The following is a 21,903-nucleotide window of genomic DNA, read 5'->3' as shown; positions in this document are numbered from 1 at the left end:
TCTATCCTTCAGGACCCATGCTAGGAAAACCGCGGGGGTATGCTTTGGCTTGCTGCGTTCTGCTCGCAAAGTGCTACCTCTGCTCCCTAACTCTTCCAGGAAGCTTTTGATTCGCGGCCTAATTTTGTCGCGGCTTGACTTCGGGAACGCACTATTTTTGGGCGCCCCAGAAGCAACTTTCAAAACCCTTCAGCAGGTGCAGAATGCAGCAGCGAGGGTGTTAATGGAAGTGCCGCGTAGACAATCAGCTGCCCCCGCCCTGAAAGCGCTCCACTGGCTCCCTGTTAAGGAGCGGGTGAAATTTAAGGCGCTATGTACGGCCCATAAAATCTTGTACGGCAGGGGCCCTTCTATTCTGTCTTCTATGGCACGCCCCTACAAGCCCACACGCCCACTGCGCTCGGATCAAAGACATCTGATGCAGACCACAAGAGTAAAAAGAGCTCGCTCCGGGGGCCGACGCTTCTCGGTGCAAGTAGCGTCACACTGGAATTCCTTGCCCCTTAAGATCCGCGCTGAGCCCAATATCCTGCACTTCAGGAAACTACTTAAAACACACTTATTTCCAGTGTAGGATTGAGTAATAGCCTTTCGTGTCTGTGTTCACAGCGCCGGGATGCCCCTGGGTAACTGCGCGCGTTACAAATTTTATATAATAATAATAATAATAATATTTAGATTTGAGTTGCATTGTCTAGTTTAGTGTCTAACACTTCTTCATTTAGTTAAAAATAATTTTAGAGGACTCTCGCACAGATGATATCTAATTCTTCCTAAGAAAAAACTGAAGACCTCAGCTTTGCATTACTCGGTTATTTGGAGGGGACATACATGGCAAAAGAAGCTTAAGGATTGCTGTGTACTGTGCTTTGGTCAATGTTTGCCTCGGGAATGTCCCATTTCATACTCCAGTATGTCATTTCTCATATGTAGTGCTTGACTGCAAAGATGGACAAATCTGGCATGGAAATTGACTATTAGAATTTAAATTTAAGCACAAAGATAAACACGTATGTGTACAAATGAAAAAATAATAATATTAGATGAGGACTACATAATTGAAATATTTTAAGACTTCTTGAAGAACACAAATATGTTAATGAAAATGTGAGGTGAAAATCAGTTATATTTAACTTAACATGAGGGTTACTAGAATGCAAAAAGCACATCAATGTACGTGAAGGATGTATGAAGTATAACTTGTAATAATATGAATGAATGAGTGATTTAGTGATGTTTTACTGTATGCATATCACAATAAGACGTACATCTTTGTTTATGACATCATGGTGTAGGCTCAGTGGTGTCTCAGGATGGTACATGTGGATGTTCAAGTCCTTCATTCATCAATGATTCATCAATGTCCAACCACTGTGATGCATCAACCAAACTAGCAGTTCAGGTGAAAAACAAGACCGTTAGTTGATCATTCCTCTACAGATGTCTGTCCCTGATGTGTTTGTTCAGTGTCCCACACTGGGAACTGGATGGATCTGCAGTTCAAGGATTAGGTTTATGTGTAAGTCCAGCCACATGCAAAGCTGTGCAACATGTAGCAGGCTACAAAAATCGTGCACATTTGAGCATGCAACAGAATGCTTGTTTCTGGTCCGGAGAGGACCTGTCCTGGCACTTTGGACTGGACTGTTCCCATGGGGAGCAGGGTCAAGACTGAGGGCTTACATTTGATCTTAATGTAGGGTAATACTCACAAATGTAACGGATGGCTGCTATATTATGATCCCATTATATCCTATGGAGATCGTAATATGGTTGACAGATTCTCCTTCATGTTTCTGAGGGAGGATTCCATCCGCTGAGATCTTAATAAGGCCCTGGGTTGCATATGGCTGGCTCCAACCTGGAATGGAATGGTGAGTAAAACAACAATGGGTTCTGGTTCAGACCTCTGTACTGGGGTGAATGTTTGACAATGTACAGCATTCCATCCATCATCTTTTTGTGTAGTTTTAGAATGTCATAAGTTTCTTGCCCCAAACATTTTTGGCCTCTGACAGTGTCCTCGACCATATGACTGTGAATGGCTCTCCTGGTGTGGAATGTGTATTCATCCCAGACATAGGGCTTAGGTGTGACAGGATGGGCCCTCCTGTCAAGATGGCTGGTGGAGATGTTGTGCCCAGTCCTCAATTATACTTCAAAAGACATTGCCTGCAACACAAATAAAGGACGGGACACTAGACTTTTGTCACACCAGACATTTGGGAGCAGAACCTAGGAAGGGCAAGGCAGTAGGCCAGGTATTGTCCCTGACACAAAGACTGGTGCTGGAGATGCCACTCAAAGACCCCAAATCAGAACACTCCTGGTCCCATGGAAGATACAGAAGTAGGGATATCCTTATTCCAGAGGATGACCAACTGTGAGCTACAGGCACACAATAAGCTTCAGAGACCTTCCTGCAACTGCCCAGCTGACCTAGTGCCCTGGATCTGCCTGTACCTGCCTGAGTACTACTGCTGCTGTGTGACTGGAGTGAGTCCTGATCCCCAAAAGATGCTCCTCAAGGTCTTGGACTATTGGTTGGCATCAGAGTGTGCTCCTGACTGCCTATGTGTGGGTTTCATCACATCCAATGCAGTGGGACACAGCTCAGCACAGAACCTTGCATTGCAGTCCTCACAGCTCATGATCAGAACTGACGCAGTGTGATGTAACTTGACGCAACTTCAGGACTTCGCATCACTACAGTGCTCAGGTCCTGATTAGAATGACACAGAGCAATGCAACACCATGCATCAAGGACATATGGTACAACTCTCTGCAGGACTAACTTGATCCCTGTACCCATTCTGCATTTCATATTGTCAGCCTGAACTTGTGACTTTGTCCAATCCGGCATGATCAAATAAACACAATTGGTGCTTTCTGCTTTTGAGTACGATTTCTACAAAAATCTTTAAACTTGAATATCTCCTGTTCTACTGATTGGATTTTTGTTGTTCTAGTATCATTCTATTTGTTCAAGTGAACTCTATTTTTCTAATTTTGTATGGGATTTTTCTTATGTGTGTTTTCACTTTAATACTGTCTGTGTCACATAAATACTTTACACATTGCGTCGAAGCTAAGCCTGACTGCTTTTGTGTCCTAGCTACCAGAGGGTTAAGCATAGGTGAATTTACTGACTTTTGAGTTAACCCTGACAAGGATTTTGGTTGTAGCGTGAGTGGGGCTCCCACCCCTCTCAACAATAATCCAATTACTTACAGTATCTTTCAATAAAGTAAGCTCAATGCTAAAATTGCATTCTTTACACAAAAACATTACATTTTATTTTCAGGGTTCTATATTTTGATGTGATGAAAGTCTGATTATGTTTGTGATGACATTTTCCAGTTTCTCACTTACACATCTAGCAACTACATGTCTCCAATATTCCCAGTAACCAGTTGACCTGCAAGAGGTGGCTGTTGGAAGATGTATATTTCATGTGTGCTTTCCACAAGCGGAGGATACATCAGTGAAGCAGCCCCTGGAATCTCAAGATGTTTGCAAATTCATGAAATGCCAGCAGAGACTTTTGCAGAAATGGTGCTCCTTGTGTCTGGTGGCTGCTGTGTGTGCAATACATGGCACCAAACAAAGTAGGGAAGTGGTCCATTCCCTAGAATTCACTTGCTACCTGTTGCGTTTCTGTCAGTGAATGGGCTAGGCAATAAATTGATGCATTAGGTAGGTGATGCATCTTAATATCTGTTGCAAGCATCATGAGTAGATTGAGTAAGCTGCCCTTGGTGTCCTCATTGACAATCTGGAAAGGCCCAGTTTCCTTCAAATTGAGTGCAGCCAGTATTATGACATTTACAGGAATAGCGGGGGAGCTGGAAATAGGTGAGATGAGATCTTGCTCCCACTCTGCAACCCTGTTGTGGTTCTCTTCAGCTGAGAAGCAGCATTTTGCAATGACTGTTTTCCAGGACAATCCAAATACGCCTATCCTCTGCTTGTATATCCTCTCTCTTTCCCACAATTAAATGTATCTCAAACTGAAGGCAGGACATCAAAGATATTCACTGATGTGGTGAAACAATGTTTTGTCTGTGTCTTTGTTTCCTATGGGTGTGGTGAGTCCTAACTGTTCACTATCTCCCTGCAGAAAAATGTACAGTATAAGTGCTAAATTACTTCTGATCATTTAACTTGTTTATAAGAAATACAAAATCTAAAATTAAAATAAAAGACTTTTTATTTTTTCTATTTTTCAAATTATTGTCTTTCATTTCCTCCATTGATTTCGTTGAGAGTGGGTAGCAGGATTTGGGGAAACAGGTGTTGTTGATTCACATTTGTACGTCTGGATATTTTTGTCGCTTTCCCCAAAAATCCATATGGTGACACAAACAATAAATGTAAAATGCTCAGATATATACATATGTTTAAGAATCGGCAGCAGTGTATTATGGCTTTGCTCAATTCAGCTCCCCTTAAAAAGTGAAACAGAAACTTTGTTAAGTAAAACAGAGACTCTGATGACTACACACATTATTTGAATTTTTGGGATGCATCAGAAAACACATTTAGAGGAAATTAGTTCAGATGTGGAGAAGTCGAAAATAAATGTAAAAGTGGCAATTTTGCAAAAAACACGTTTCGCAGTTCTCTGGTGTCAGTCGAGGCAATGTTGTATAAAGCGTCATAACCTAGTTCTGAGGAGGAACATCTTTTTAAAATAGTGCTCTACTGTAGGCTTGTAAAATAATGCATCACAATGTAGTATATACAAAAATTGTGGAATCATTATAAATATAATTACGACTTCCGGCATCTTTCATTTTTGTTCTCGTTCAGGGGGATTTCCATGGTAATGAATTCCAGCGTTGCCATTTCCTGCCAGTCTCAGCTGTGTGATGTGGTGTCTGAATGGAAATGCCTTATATTACTGACCTTTTCAGTATTCTGCTGTCGCTTGTTTGCCTGTCCATCCCACCCCATTTGCAATTGCAGACGCTGCATAGAGGCACAAATAGAACGCTGGAGCCTCGGAAAGGTTGGGGTATTACAGAGAAGCCTACCAACATTTTCTGGAGAAAGATGTGCAATCAATCTCTAATCCCAGCTCTGCATGTTTGTGAACCTTTCATGGAAATCTGAAAGCTAATTTCAATAAAGGCGCATTTTCGGATTAAAAACATCTCATGGGAAACATCTGCCTCTGCCATAAACATGCCCTTTCACATTTTCAAGTAGACGCACTGGTTGGTCTTCCTGTGTTTTTATTTTTATATTTCGGAGTAAAAAAAAAAATCAACATAAAAATAGGATTATATGCTTTAAATGAACGCCATGTTAATAGCATTGTAATATTCATTAAAAAAATGCACAAAAGAAAAAGTTAAGTTTTATGAAAAAGGCGTCTTAAATCAATATATTCAGCTTTATTAACCAGATCAAACGTGGCTTCAAAAAGCACAGATGTTATTGTTATTATTAATATTAGTGTTTTATTATTGTTATTATTATTATTATTCACAACCTATAACATAGTTGCTTATAATAATATTGCTCAACAATAAATACCATTACCGCAAATGTTTTTAACTTCATCTTGATCAGTTTTAACAGCAGCTAAAGCAATAACATGCAACCAATCAATCAATCAATCAATCAATCAATCAATCAATCAATCGCATTTATAAAGCGCGCTACTCACCCATCAAGGGTCTCAAGGCGCTGGGAGGGGGGGTGGGACAGTGCTCGAAGAGCCAGGTCTTGAGCTGCCTTCTGAAGGAGAGGTGGTCAGGTATGGCGCGAAGGTGGCTGGGTAGAGAGTTCCAGGTCTTCGCTGCTAGAAAAGAGAAGGATCTTCCTCCGGCGGTGGCTTTGCGGATGCGGGGTACGGCTGCCAGGGCCTGTCCGGTGGAGCGCAGAGTGCGCGGGGGAGTGTAGAAGGAGACGCGGTTGTTGATGAGTTTGGGTCCGAGGTTGTGAAGGGCTTTGTGTGCGTGGGTGAGTAGTCGGAAGGTGATCCGCTTGTTGACGGGTAGCCAATGGAGTTTTTTCAGGTGTCCGGAGATGTGGTGGTGGCGAGGGATGTCCAGGATGAGTCTTGCGGCAGCGTTCTGGATCCGTTGGAGTTTCCTCTGCAGCTTGGTGGTGATGCCGGCGTACAGGGTGTTCCCGTAGTCCAAGCGGCTGGTGACGAGGGCGTGGGTGACGGTCTTCCTGGTGTCGGTGGGGATCCAGCGGAAGATCTTGCGGAGCATGCGGAGGGTGTTGAAACATGCCGATGTCACCGAGTTCACCTGTCTGGTCATGGTGAGGGAAGAGTCCAGGATGAAGCCGAGGTTGCGCGCGTGGTCGGTGGGTTGGGGAGTGCTGCCTAGGGCGGGGGGCCACCAGGAGTCATCCCATGCGGTGGGAGTGGGGCCGAGGATGAGGACCTCCGTTTTGTCTGTGTTCAGTTTCAGACGGCTGTCTGTCATCCAGTTCGCCACTTCCTTCATTCCTTCATGTAGTCTGGTCCTAGCTGATGTGGGGTTGTTAGTGAGGGATAAGATGAGCTGGGTGTCGTCGGCGTATGATATAAGTTTGAGTCCGTGTTTGCGTGCGATGTTCGCCAGGGGGGTCATGTAGACGTTGAAGAGAGTGGGACTGAGGGAGGATCCTTGAGGTACGCCGCAGATGATCTCCGTGGCTGTGGATCTGAAGGGGGGAAGGCGGACTCTCTGAGTCCTTCCGGAGAGGAAGGAGACTATCCATTCCAGGGCCTTGCTTCTGATGCCGGCGTTGCTGAGGCGGCGTATCAGGGTGCGGTGGCAGACCGTGTCGAAGGCTGCAGAGAGGTCCAGGAGTATGAGGGCCACGGTCTCTCCCTTGTCGGTCAGGGCTCTGATGTCATCCGTTGCTGCGATCAGGGCGGTTTCAGTGCTGTGGTTGGCCCTGAAACCGAACTGTGTGGGGTCGAGGGAGTCGTTGGTTTCCAGGGCGTTGGTGAGTTGAGCGTTGACGATTTTCTCAATCACTTTGGCGGGGAACGGCAGGAGAAAGATGGGCCGGAAGTTTTTGAGTTCGGTGGGGTCTGCTGTAGGTTTCTTTAAGAGGGCGTTGAGCTCTGCGTGTTTCCAGCTCTCCGGGAAGGTGGTGGCGGTGAGGGAGGCGTTGATGACGTCTCGGAGGTGCGGTGCGATGATGTCGTCGGCCTTGTTGTAGATGTGGTGCGGGCAGGGGTCCGATGGGGATCCGGAGTGGATCCAGTTCATTATGCGGGTGGTCTCCTCGGTGGTGGTAGGGTTCCAGGTGAGGATGGTGGTGGTGTCGGTGGCGGGTTCCGGAGGGGGACTCGTGTCGGCGGTCGGGAAGCTGTTGTATATGTCGGTGATCTTGTGGTGGAAGAAGGTTGCGAGGGAGTCGCAGAGGTCCTGTGAGGGAGGGATGGAGTTGTTTTCTGCTTCCGGGTTGGAGAGCTCTTTGACGATGCCAAATAGTTCCTTGCAACAGATGGCAACTCACAACATACAATGCTGTACACATCTATTATGGTTACCTCACAATGAAGAAAAAACTATGATTTCTCATGAACATCCACATTCAAAGAAGAGGTACCTCAGCTGATGGCACCCCAAAACTCTAACATCTGCCTCAGATATCAAAGCTTATCATGATAAGAATACAAAATGTTGGAGGCTTGGCTCCGGTACCTGGTAAGGTAGCCTCTTGAGCGCACTCTCTGCAGGGTTCCTGGTGTATATCTTGAGTGGTGCTGGACTGAGCTGATATGTTTTCATAGCAAGAGAAGTGCTTGATGGTGAAGTGCTCGAGGTGATGGAAGATATATTTGATTTGTACTTTTATTGTTTTTTCTTCCTTTTTAGGTCTCACCACCACATCACATACACTATACTGTGAGACGTATTGTGTACAATTGTAAAGAATGTGGTGGGGAGTGTCACCTTCCCACTGGAACAAGTGCGCTCTATAAACAATGAAACACTTACAATAGAGCGCACTTGTTCCAGTGGGAAGGTGACACTCCCCACCACATTCTCTACAATTTCCCGCCACGGTCGGACTCCGTGTGTCACAAGGGGCGCCGAAATGAATGTTTGAACATTGTTTACATTGTGTGCACAGGGGTATATTGACTTTGTATTGTGTACAATAACATTTGATTAGTTGTTTGTTGTCACTCTCATTTGCAGTCTATCAATTGTATAGCTCTTATCGGCTTCCCTTCCTTTCTCGTGTTAGACCCTCCCTGGAGCATGGACCAAGGTGTTCCTCATCTTTCTTCTTCCTTGTCTTTTTGCAACACACTATTCATTATTCCGGATCGTGCATTGTGTTTTCCTACTTTTAACACAGGTATGTTGCTTTCACCCTATCTGCCATCTCTATGGTCACTTTAGTTACTTACACACAAAACTGTACAACTCTACTTCCCTCTACTCTGCGCCACTCCAATCCACTCTACGCCGCTCCACTCTGATACTCTCCTCTTTGCCACTCAACTCTGCTCTACACCACTCTACTCAATGCCTCACTACTCTGTGCTACACCACTCTACTCTACACCACTCTACACCACTCCACCCCACTTTACACCACTCCGCTCTACGCCACTCCACTCCACGCCACCCCATGCCACTCTATGCTGCTCTACGCCACTCAATTTTATGTCGCTTTACTTTACCCAACTTCACTCTACTAAAAAGTGCTCTACTCTATGCCACTCCACTGAACTCTACTCCCCTCCACGCATTGTCATTATACGACATTCTATGCTACTCTACGTCCCTCTACTCTACACCACTCCACCCTACACCACTCCACTCTATGCCACTCCACACCCCATAATCCCACTCCACTCCACTCTGTCACTCTATTCTATGCGACTTATCAAAATGTAGAAGTCAACGCCCTATTGAAGAAACCTACAGCAGACACCAACATCCTCAGCGGCTACAAAACCATACCATACCTGTCTTTTCCAGCTAAAGTCATGGATAAAGCCATCAATACCTAACTCACAGACCACCTACAACTCCATAAACTCCTAAACTGCTCTTTCCTGAGAAGCAGCCCTCATCGCGGCCACTGATCACATCGGTAGCATCCTTGACTGAGGAGAAATGGCCACACTCAATCCTCTTCTAATTCTCTGCAGCTTTCAATAGTCTTTCACAAGTCATTCATCAGAGATCTTCGGTACTTGGGTATCTGCAGACCAGCCCTCAAATGGATATCCTCCTTCCTCTCAGACAGAACCCAAATGAGTTAGAATTCCCCCTTACACCTCAGAACCCGAGAAACTCACCTATGAAGTCCTTCAAAGATTGTGGCTCAGCCCAACAATCTTCAACGTCTACATGACGCCTCTGGCGGACATCATCAGAGCCCATGGCATCAACATAGTATCCTACAACCAAGACACACAGCTCATCCTCTCCCTGATTCAACCAGCACTGCAAAACAAACTTCGTCAACTGCATGAGCAAAGTCTCTGCTTGTATGAAATAACAACTGTTTCCAGCTCGACACAGACAAAACTGATGTACTAATATTTAGCAAAAACCACTCTCCGTGGGACGCCTCTTGATGCTCTGAATTGCCCCCCCCCTGCTGACCATGTCAAGAACCTCAGGATCATCTGCGACACCTACCTCTCCATGAGCAAACAGTTCAATGCCATCTCCTCATCATGTGAATGCTACGCAAGATTTTTGAGTGGATCCCACTGAACACCAGATGAAAGGTTACCATTGCTCTTATCACACGTAAACTTGATTAAGGGAAAGCCCTCGACATCGGAATCCCAACCCATGTCCTACCCCCACTCCAAACTACCCAGAACGACGCCGCTAGATTCATCCTGAGCATCCAATGAAACAACCACATCTCTCCTCACCTCAACAATCTCCCCTGCCTCCCAGGAAAGGAAAGATGTAACTTCAAGCTTTTCACCCATGACTACAAAGCTCTCCACAACTCTTGTCAGCCTACCTCAACCACCGCTTCAACATTTACCAACCCACCAGACACCTTTGATCTGCATCACAGGCAAGAGCACACCCCCTCTAATCAAGAAGACTAGAAGCAAAGGATACTCCTCATTTCCCTTAGCCAAGACACGGGAAGACCTCCCAAAACACCTCAGAAATTCCCCCTCCCTCATGGACTTCTGAAGGACCCTCAAAATATGGCTCTTCTAGATGAAGCAGTCATGATCTCCTCCCCCCCCCCCCACAGGCCTGCCCTACTCAGCACCAGCATACCTCAGCGGTGATTAGCAGTGTTGTGCAAATTCACATAACATAGAACTTTGCTCTATGCCACTGTACACTATTCCACTGTACACCAGTCTACTCTATACCATTCCATACCACTCAACTTCACTCTATGCTACTCTGCTGCGTGCCACTGTATTCTATACACAAACCACAGAAGTAGGGAGGGGGAGCAGAAAAAGAGGTCTAGTACCCTAGCTCCAAAGAACAAGTATATGAAACACACAGGGGTAGCTGTTCCTGTAAAGAGTCAGGCCAAATAGGTGCAGAAAAAACAAAAAGGGGGGGAGATGGTGTCTCAGGATGGATATATGGGTGGGGGATAAGTTTCTTATTTGAAAAATGTGCCCTCAAACACCTGTGAAGGTGTCATGCTTCATCATTTGGCATTTTTGCTCCTCGTGGGCTCGGAGCTGCAATACCTCATGGGTCCCGAAAGAGGGCTATTTGGCAGAGATCTTTTCAAGTGAAAAATGCCTTAATGATGAGTGCAAGAATGTGGCGGTAATGTGACAGTGGGTTAAAAAATCTGATTAAATTAAAATTAAACTAGTAACGAGAACTGTAAGGTTATAACTCGTGATTATGAACAAGGGAGCGACCCGAAACAAAAATGCTAATACCAATGAATAATCATCAAAACATCTTGGTTACCATGGTTGCATCCAGGAGGTCTTCATTACGTGATACTGTTCAATTCAGTATGGACAAAAAATAAAGAAAATGCAAATTAAGCTATACGGTCATAAGAACATAATAGAATGCCCTGCTCAATATATCCTGCCAATTCTTATCGCCAATATCCAGTGCCTTGCTGCCTCGAAGCCCAACCACAACAATGTGGTGTCAGTGTTAGATTGTGGGTGCAGCCAATACAAAGGTAAAACAAGAGAAAGTAGACTAACAGGAGTGTCTGTTTAGTCGGAACTGCTATGTCGGCCAGTATGGAGCATGAAAGGGATCTGAAGCCCACAATTAAAACCTCTCAAGTCCAGAAATTCCCCCATGCATACATACAAAGGGGCTCATGCGAGAAGTAGAATATTGCACAGATATTGTACAGTTGTGTCAGGTGATCTGATTAAAATCATGACATGCTGAGTGACCCACAGTAAACAGGAAGGAGTAAATAAAAAAAGAGTGCATATAAACTGAAAAATAAAATGACCAACAATATATATAAATCATAAACCTGGAGTGAAAAACAGGTGAGCGAATTTACCACCATATCAATTGTTGAATTCAATTAGTGAGCTAGAAACTGAGCACTCAGCACTATGACAATGGGTCAGTCAATGCCTTTTCTTTAAAAAGGAGTAACACTTTAACACCTTAAACCTAAACTAATACTATGAACAAAATTACAAATATACAAATATATAGAAAATTTCAAGGGGAAAAATCAGTGTGAGTACCAGTGCTCATTTAAGAAAGGCCACTGTACTCAAATACTCACTAAATGTGTACTTTACCTAATAGGTCTGATTCAGCTTTAATGATTTGAGCACAAGCAGATCATTATCTTAGAACCATAACATCTCCATCTATGCCTATAACAAACATTGAGTGACCATACATTCAACAATACAACAATACAAGTTAAGCATTTCAAGATTTTATACAAAATGTGCACTTATTTTGACTCTCAGCAGCCTATTTATGTGGAAGTCATGCAGTGCAGCCAGGCACCATGTTGCGCTGCACTGCGTGACATGGAAAGGGGAGGAATGTGCCGTATTTATAACAATACTGAGCATTAGTGTCCTTTCCTTTGCGCTGGCACGTGGTGCAATGGTGCCTGTCCTGCTTGCAGGATTGTTTTTGTGCAGAAAGGGCCACCTTCCTGCACAAAGGCAATCCTGGGAGGAATATTCCTCTTTCTTTGTGTGCTGCAGAATGCAGTACACATAGAAAGAGGAGGAAACCACGGGGAATAGAGATATTTCTCCTCATTATGTCTTTCCTGAGAAGGTGTAAAATGATGGCACATTCCCAGGTTTACAAGTTCATAAAAATCTTGGAATGTGTCAAAAACCATGGGAGTTGCATCGGAAGACCCACATAACACCCATGGTACTTCTTTCCAGGGCAGGGTAACGCAATGCAGCGATTTGTCCGGCATTGCGTTACTCCCAATTTGGGTTTGCATCGGTCTTGCACCATGTTGCGTGGTTCAAGAGCATTGCAAACGGCCTCATAAATAGATCCCTTCATATTAAAAAAAATATTCTTGTGGTTTCAGACAGTCCAGGTTGAAAATGGTGCATTTGTCCTATTAAAGCAGATTGACTAACCATTAAAATCTAATGATACAACAAAGCCATGCACTGCTATAGCACATAAAAAGGAAGGCATTAAGAACACCCAAAATGCACCTACTTTTCTCGCAGGGTTACTGGTGCTAGGAACTAGGAGACTTGGTGTGCCATAAAGCTCAAAATCCTGCGGGCCTCTCATTAAGGGCTGTGTCACCCCTAGCATCTCCCCAAAATGAAATAAACACTTTTGGTTGTGGTCATGCCTGGAATTCCACAAAAAACAAACCTCACATTTAAAAAAAGGCTTTTTCTATTTATTTGCTGAGCATGCCACTGGTTATTTTTTTTATAAAAGGATGACTCTACCCCTTTTCTGGAGTACCATGTGCTGATTCACTCAGTGAGCATCAGGAGCCACGTGGTCTTCTGCTCACTCACCAGCCCTGTGTTCCACTTTAAGCAGCCTGCAAGTAGGCAGCCAGCGGGGAAGAGTGCAAGTCTTCTACTCTCTTCCTCGCCCCATTCTTGAGTTGCTGGCACAGGGGAAGCAGCCATAAAGGGTGCTAGGCATGTTTTGTCCATAGGAAGTACCCCTTCCATGAATGCCCACCCGGGTCAGACCAGGGGACTCCCCAAGTGAGCAATGCAGTGTCAGGGCTCCCACCTCTAAGAATGGGGATGATCTTTAAAATAACACAATGGCAATCTTGGTTTCCTGGTTGGCCTGAAGGCCACAGGATCGTAGGGAGTGATTCTTAGATCCTGCATGGGATCAGAAGATGCAGTGAGTGTTCCCAGGGTTGGTGTTGTTGTTTTAGCTTTTGTAGTGTACACCAGCCACTAGAAATATTCTTTTGTGGCCTGCTGGTGTCCACATTATTGGGAGAAGTGGCGCATCGCTGCGTGAAAGCAGCGATGCGCACCTTCTCAGTGCACCCTCATTGCGACACCATTGATGCGTCATATTTACAATATGACGCATCAACTCACAAGGAAGGACAGATACGTCAGTATAACTGACGTACCTGTCAGAGCAAAAAGTGGCACATTGCTGGAGTTGTGTCGGAAGCCTGACGCAACTCCAGCAATGTTCCTTTCACATGGGGCAAGCCCCATGTGAAAGGTCCTGCATCACCCTTACGCCTGCCATGAGGCAGGCGTAAGGTTTTGACGCATTGGCGTCCTAGAAGTGGCGCAGCAAAATCTCATAGATTTCGCTGCGCCACTCCTACGACCCTTTCTTGCGGGGTTACGCCCACCCTGCATACATTATACCTGGCACAGGTATAATGTAGTGCAGAGGCTTACGAAGTGACGCATCTACCTAGATGCTTCACTTCGTAAATATGGCACAACATGGCGCATGTTTTACGCCACTGGTGCGTCACAAAAAGTGACGCACCGGTGGCGCAAAATTGACACAGGGGCTCATAAATGAGCCCCACAGTTCTCAAGTCAGACCAGATTTCCTTCCTGTACTCACCAAGAGTCAAAGGCTTCTGGTACTTGCAGGGTGTCAGTGTTTTGCAGATGCCTATACCACCCACTTCTAGGTGGCTCTCCGCCAGGACCAGAACACAGAAGTCAAGTCAAAGGACTGTCCTTTCTTTCAGGGTCTCCAGAAAGTCCCTCCTTTCTGTATTAGATCTATAGACAGAATTCAACAAAAATGCAAAAAGTACAAATCCAGATGATTTCCACTCCTGATAGGTTCATCCATGGTGTGGGTATTTCTCCCGTCTTTTTTTTCTCCCCTGAGACTCAAACGTTCTGCCCTATGCAGGAGGCGGAGAGTCCTTATCTATTCCCAATAGGCCTCATCACCTCTACCTCCCTGAGCTATTCTTCTTAGGAGCATCCTGGGATGTATCAAAATGGCAGCATTAGGGGGCATTAAGTGATATTTCTCCTCTCAACCTGGCTCCTCTCATTCTGGAAGAAGTATTCCTGCTCTCCCTTTGTCCTTTGTGAGAATATTCTGACAGTGAGAGATAGAACTACTTACCCATTGGACCACAGTCCCTTTCTTTTCTCAGGAGAAGGTTAGTTCCCAGAATAGGTCTATTGTTTTGGAGGAGCACTGAACTGCTCTCCTTCCAGCAGAGTAATTGACTTGACCCACCTGGGTAGGTCAAAGAATGAGTTGTATTTAGGCCGGCTCAGAAACTTTGTCGAATTTTATATTGCATAAATTAAAGCACATAAAGTAAAAGCAACTCTAGACATGCATTTGGAATCTAACAGATTATAAGGATGGGCACCTAAATTGCCTTCCTGCTGTATGCAAATCAAATGTGATAGTTTAAACATACTGTATTCAAAGATTGAACGGAATTTGAATGTTACATATTTTATACTTCAACCGAAAATTAAAGGGAAATTTATTTTTGGATTTCCAATTGAATTGGAAGGCCTTAGCATGCAGAACCAATTTACGCTGGCTTCAATCTCTCACAGTGCATATGTGCATTGATGCCAGGCTGAGTCAGTCTTGCATGCTCAACTTGCACCTGTGTGCACAAGCAAGTGCACATATGTTCATACACAAACTGTACAGGGATAAGTTCCCTGACTGCGTAGCAGTTGACCTTGGTTTCATAGGAGGGAACTGGTGATTACAGCTCAAAACCATTGTAAACAGAAGCTAACAGTGAGTGAGGCTTAGGTAACTCACATACACCAGAGGTCCACAGAACAGTTTCAAAAGAAAAAATGGTGGATTCTTGTGGGGTTAGAATCTGCTTACCAACAATCCTCTTTGGTGATCTATCTGCCAGACCTCACCAAGAGTCTCATGCACAAAGAATAATTGCAATAAAAGTAGTCCCAAAGTGCACACTAACTTTTACTGAATCCTTTTTGATTTTGCAAACCGATTTATGTATTAATTCGCCCTATCTCATTAAAAGTCATGAAGAAGTCGCAAATTGCAACCCGCTACAATTGATCCCAATCAGAAGGATGATGGACCTGCTGTTATGAGCAGACCAGCAGATCACCATGTCTCTGATTACTTTTAAATAAAGCAATCTTTGCATTTAAATTGCAGCCCATTTTCAGTAAAGGAAAAAATATTAAATTTCACCAATCTTGTTTAGGAGTAGGCAGTGGTCTACGGACCATTACCTACTGCTCAAAACATTTTTGCCAACATTCACAAAGGGGACAGGTCCCCTTCCTCTTCGTGATTGGGCTACCACCTCCTTTTAGTTGGCGTTTATGTATTATTGTTTTGCAACAGGATTTCAGATGCAAAACATTAATATATACCATAAGGAATCTCTATTTGTAAGGGATGCCTTAAAACATACCTCTTCCAAATACCGATTCCTTATTGGTTCCCAAGCCTATTTAACAACTTAGAAATCCTTTTCTAAATTGTTAATTGGGTTTAGTTAATTTCAAAAAATGTTTCAGGGATTGCAAAGCCTCGGATTTACTGAAACACTTTGTACATGAGGCCCCTAATTTACAAACTATATTTGGAAAAGAAATCCCACCCATAACACACCAAAGGTTTCCTCATTCCCAGTGCACCTACTCATCCTGCATGCCTGCCTCCTTTGTGGCTCTGTCCTGGTAGCACCTACAGGTGTTCTGCAATAGGGTGCAGCTACTCTCATGCCATTTTCTGTTCCAACATTTCGTACAAGGAAGGTCCTAGAATAGACAACATGCATTGTTGGTGAACATGTGAAATCTCTGACCACTGATCATAGCCAAAATATTTCCATCTTTCCTAACTGTTCATGCACAGTTTTTAATTCAATCACTCATGTAGTTCCATGCAATTCATGTAACAATTCATGGACGTCTTTGGCTGCCCGCTGAAGGATGTTATATGGCCTAAAAGTGGATTTCAACATTATTGCTGAGGTCGAAAAAGATAGCTAGGACTATTAGGTCCTTGTGGAGTTCAAGGAGTTTCAAGGTACTGATGGAAGGTTTCTGTTAAGATTGTGCAGGTCCGTGAGGCTCAGGCTGTGAGGTTAATTCCTCCTTCTAGTTGGTTTGTTCTTTTATTGTGTTGGATGTCGAAATCTTGTGAGACGAGTTCCTTCAGGAAGTAGCTGAAGGAAAGAAAGGTTTCTAAAATAAAGAGCCCATAAAGGTTATTGTTGGTGAAAAGGTTAGCTATGTCAGTCTGAGGAACATGATTAGAAATCATGAGTTAGCAGAAAAGTTCAGTGTTCAAAATGGGTTGTTGTGAGTGGGATGGAAATTAGATAATAACAAATGTTGGGGTATGGTAAATTACTATATTGGTTAATGTGTGGGCATACAATAGTTGGGATGCAAATAGGTTGAGATGCAAAAAGTTGTTAGGAAGCGTGCACATAATGGGGTTGGTGTCATGTTTGAAGAAGAAGCTATGAGGAGAAGGGGTCTGGTCCTTTACCCTTTCCAGGCCTTTTCAGGTGCTAAGATGCTCATAAAGGAGGTACACTTGTTCTTTCTTCCTCCTATCCTTGGTTGACCAAGGCCCGGTTGACTATTGCTAATAATGGAGCAGAACACATAACCTAGCTACTGGTTAGCTGGTGGGAACCAGTATCAATATGTTAAATATGCTGATTGATGCAAATGACAATAGGGCAATCTGTGGCCTCAGTGTATGCCGATTGGCATTTACAAGTTAGGCTACAGGACAGGAGGATGATCCTGGCATCTGAATGGCTGTGGGAATTGCATCAGAGGGTCATGAGATTAGCTCTGGTGCTTTTGAAAAATATTTAAAATAATTATTTCACATGGCAACGGCAGGGGATCAATAACTATTGAGAGCAACTCGATTGCAGAAAGTGCCATTCTCTTATAATCCTTTCTGTTATTGGTGCAAGTATATTAACATTTAAAAAGGAATGCCAAAGGAGAGGAATTGTTCGAACTTATATCCATCACCCACTCCCCTAACAAGTGCTAGTAACAATCCACTTGGTGCATCCTTTAAATCACGCTAAAGTGTAACAATGGCAGCCAAACAGGTCGCCTGAGCAGCCTTTCTGTAAGGCTCCAAACGTGTCACAAGAAAAGGCACAGAATGACTTAATAACCATAATATGTTCTATATTCCTGCTTCTAATGCTTGAAAAAAGAAATGAAAGACTAGAACCATATACTCCTCCTTAATATAAAGTAAAAAAAAACATTGTACAGCAAAACCTTCCTTCTGTTGATGCTGATGATGCTAAGGCATCAAACAAAGTAGAAGGTCTCCTTGTTTTGACCGAACTGAGACCTGATGGACCTGAGGCCTGCCATGAGGACCTAGGAGCAGTATGTGAGAAAAGGAGTTACTTTTCCAGCATCAAGAAACGTTGAGGTATTTTTTTACCCTGTGAAACTGGGACAAGATGCTAAAATTACATGGGTGCACCATGGTGGGCATGTCTTCCTGCTTTGTCTCCGATGGAGATTTGTGCTGAGAAAACAAAGCGTCAGCAGGCAGGACCTGGGTGTGAATGTGTCCAGCCTTTTAAGCCCTACTCAGCTACAACATCCAGTCTTGCCCTACTGCAAAACTTAGAGAACAAACAATTTGACTATATCCATGATATCTTATTTCTGGGGCAAGCATACAAGAAATCACAGTGCCAAAGAGACCTTGGTGGCTGCAAAACCTCCTTTAACCCATTTGGAGCTTTGGCACTACAACTGAAGGCTTCAACAGGAGCTTGACGATGATGAATCATGCTTCAAGGGACAACAATCAATTTTTCCTGGGGATCTTCTAATAGGTTTTTTAATACAGGAATCAAAGGACTCCCATCTAATCATCAAGTACTAGCCTCTTGCCAAAACACTCAGATTGGTAGACATTCCTGCAGTATAAAGGAAGCATGGATGACCTGCACTGGGCCATTTAAAAGAGACAGTCTGACCTTTCATGTTCCCAGGAGGCATCTACTCACCAAAACCTGATTCATCATTGCAACTCACAGAAGCTTAATGAATATTAGTTATGTGCTGTTCCAAGATGAGCTTCATCAACTGGGGTTTGATAGAGTCTTTGATGATTATTCATCACTACTGTTTGCTATTTCAAGCAAGCACTTTTAAATAGAATGTATTCCAGCTCGTATACTGGCATGCCTTTGTCTTACATTTTTAAAAGTCTTAATTGCTGCTTCAGTTATCCCAATTTAAACACTCTTGTATTGTCTACTAGTATACCAGTTTTCATCAGTGCTATTCAATCCTCCCAAGGGCCGGGATAAATATTCTCCCCCAACTACATCAATATTCTTTAAGTCCACCCGATACATAGACCAACTGAGTCATTGACTCTCCCATTGTCTGCACTACTTCGGAGCCTTTGAATGTTCCCCAATTAGAACGCAGCACAACCTTACTGTGACTCTAAAATTCAGATAACAGGTGTATAGATCTTCAATTAAAAAATGTGTCAATAATTGTACTAGCCATACTGATGAATATTGTGGATGTCGAAAAACTACCACCACCCAGAAAATGTATCTGTTTAATGGGTTATATTTGAATACCTCAAATAAGTCTACTTTCCTTATAGAGGTCAAAGGTAATTTAATATGATATTTCCCATGTTGTGTTGTAAGTTACAACCACTTTGCTGGAACCCCATCCCCTCCTATCTGAAATGAAATCATCAGATAACAAACTCATGGGTATGTCCTGCGTCATGAAGACAACATAAACTATTCAATTTTGCAAGACACATCATTGTGTTAGAGACTCATCTGCAATACCCATGGATGGAACAGTAGGCAGAGATGACCATTTATTCTGCAATGAACCTTTCTTAATTGCCTGAGAGGTAAAGGGGAGTTCATATCAATCCAACAATTCAAATTACAGTGTAGCCCATTTGGCCACATATTAAGGACCACGAATCGATAAGTGGAGTTAAATGGGTTTTATTACATATTAAGGGCCAAACTGATATATATGAATCTCAAAACGTATGGTAAGCCAAAATGTCAAATGAAATTAAGGGCCTGATTAAAATCTTGATCTCGTCCCTTCCGTGGTGAAGTTTACAAGCACTTCGCCAATCCCGTCTGCCCTATTTAGATGTTTGCTGGCTAAATCGTCCTCCACATCGACAGAGTGCTTTCCATTGCATAAATGGTTCACCTCTGTTGACGCAGCGGACATCTGTGCGAGCTAACATTACTCCATATCTGTCAGGACAGCAGGATTGTGCTGAGCCTATTTAGATGTTACAGTTTTGCAAGGCGTTGTTCAATCAGCGGGTTGCCAAAGTATTGATTTTGTCACTGGACACAGTCAACATTGTACTATTCCTGTGGATGTAGGATGGATGCTAGCATCACACACCTGATGTGTTTTGGCTAATTGTGTTCACCTGCATATCACAATCTAAAACACATTCCATTTAGACCATAATCCTTTGCCATTCCACTACAACTCAACATTTTCAAATAGAAGTTTTGCAAGTTAATTCAGATGTTTCTTTTGAGCTTTCTCAGTTTCTGTTTCTTATTCCTTTTTTCTTTTCTTATCTATTTTCTTGTGGATCATAACTGTTATTTTCATTTTCTTTGTTTGATAATGGCAAGGAGGAGAAATCCCAGCTTTACAGAGGGAGAATTATAAGTCACAGTAGAAGAAATTGTTAGAGTAGAGCAACACCACAACTACCTCCAGTGCAGCCAGAAACCAGTGGGATGGGCACACTGGATCAAGGGCACAGGGTAGTGAATGTAGGGGTGGTGGGAGGTAATCTGTGGGCCAGCAAATCGAGGACACTGGGTTCACAGTCACCCAGGTCACCATCCATATAGTCTTGGGCTCCCTCCATCAGTGCCAATACATGATTCACCAGGTCCTGACACAGCTCCAGGAGATGAAGCAGTTGCAGAGTGAGCACAATGTTTTGATGGCAAATCTGAACTCCAATTTTGGCTCCCCGACTGGAGTGCTGCATTTTATTTTCACCCATATGTGCAGGGCATTTCCAGCAATATCTTCTTCTTTCTGTGTACAACTACATCTGCCCTAACTACATCTCCCTTCACCACAGAGAGGGGGTCCCTGCCACAACAGGAAACAGTTGCAGACAACTCAGTCCCTGCAACAGTGGATCCACCACACCCGTCAGGAGGGGATGTTCATGGGGATAACAAGAAGAGGATAGCAAGACCTCCACCACCAGCAAAATACACAGTACTTAATTTCCTCCATGTGTGACTACAATTCCTCCTGTGGACTATATTCTAGTCACATTTACCTTTCTGATGCCATTAGTATTTTGGATATTGGACTTCAAACAATTTTGGCTCTGCAAAAATGGTTTCATTTACCATGACTGACTGTTTTAATTTTTGGTTGGGTTCTTTTGATTTCATCCTGTTTTTTGTTTTCTTGGTTATGTTGAATGAAACAAAACTGACAAAGTCATACTGTTGTATTTCATCTCTCAATTTGTTCATTTTTTTCTTTACATCATACATTTTAAAATGCAAACATTAAAATGATCAATAATTAGTAGCTTATTAAACTGGAAGAAATACGTGTTTGACTTTTTTTTAATTAAACATTACAACACATGAATAACCCAGATACTTAGTGCCTTTTTCTCATTTACACTTCCAGGCCATGCCACCATGGAAGAACAAAATCAGACACATCAGATGAAATAGGATGTGGCTATTTCGGGGACTTTGGGAGGGAGAGACCTAAACGTTTGCTGTGTGTATGCTCCTAATGTAGACCAGTCTGCCTTCCTTTCCAGGTTATCGGGCTCGTTGGCCCATTGCCTCTCCGGACCCCTCCTGCTCGGTGGAGATTTCAACTCAGTAGTGGATGTAGATATGGACCGCTCGCATCCACCCCTCCCCGATTCTCCGGTTCGTCGATTGGCTAGGGATCGTCGGGACTGGCAGACTCACTGGGGTCTAACGGATATTTGGAGGGCGCAACACCCCACAACCAGGGATTACTCCTACTTCTCGAGCCTCCATGAACTGCACGTTCGACTGGACGGATTTCTTGGCTCGCCCGAACTGGTTTCAGCAGCGGTCCGATCTGAATATTTGACCAGGACCATTTCTGACCATAACCCCCTCCTGTTGGACCGTGGCTGGTTTCCCGGGGTACCGGCGGTGCCCACCTGGAAATTACGGCCCGAGATCCTTGAGGACAGTGTCTTCAAGGCGGACCTAGGTGATACGATTTCAGAGTACTTTGCGTCCAACCGTGGCACCGCGAGCTCGAGAGCGCTGGAGTGGGACGCTTTTAAGGTGGTGGTGAGGGGGTACTGCATCTCTAAACAGGTCGGCGTGAGGCGAAGTATCCTCGCCGACCTAGAGGCAGCGGATCGAAAACTCCGCGAGTTGGAGTTACGCCGCCCCGGGCGCCCCGAGCTGCAGGCGCGCACGGCGGAGGCGAAGGAGGCGG

The sequence above is a fragment of the Triturus cristatus genome, chromosome 9, assembly GCF_964204655.1.
Source record: "Triturus cristatus chromosome 9, aTriCri1.1, whole genome shotgun sequence".
In the NCBI taxonomy this organism is placed as follows: domain Eukaryota; kingdom Metazoa; phylum Chordata; class Amphibia; order Caudata; family Salamandridae; genus Triturus; species Triturus cristatus.
Note: the sequence above shows the minus strand (reverse complement) of the source record.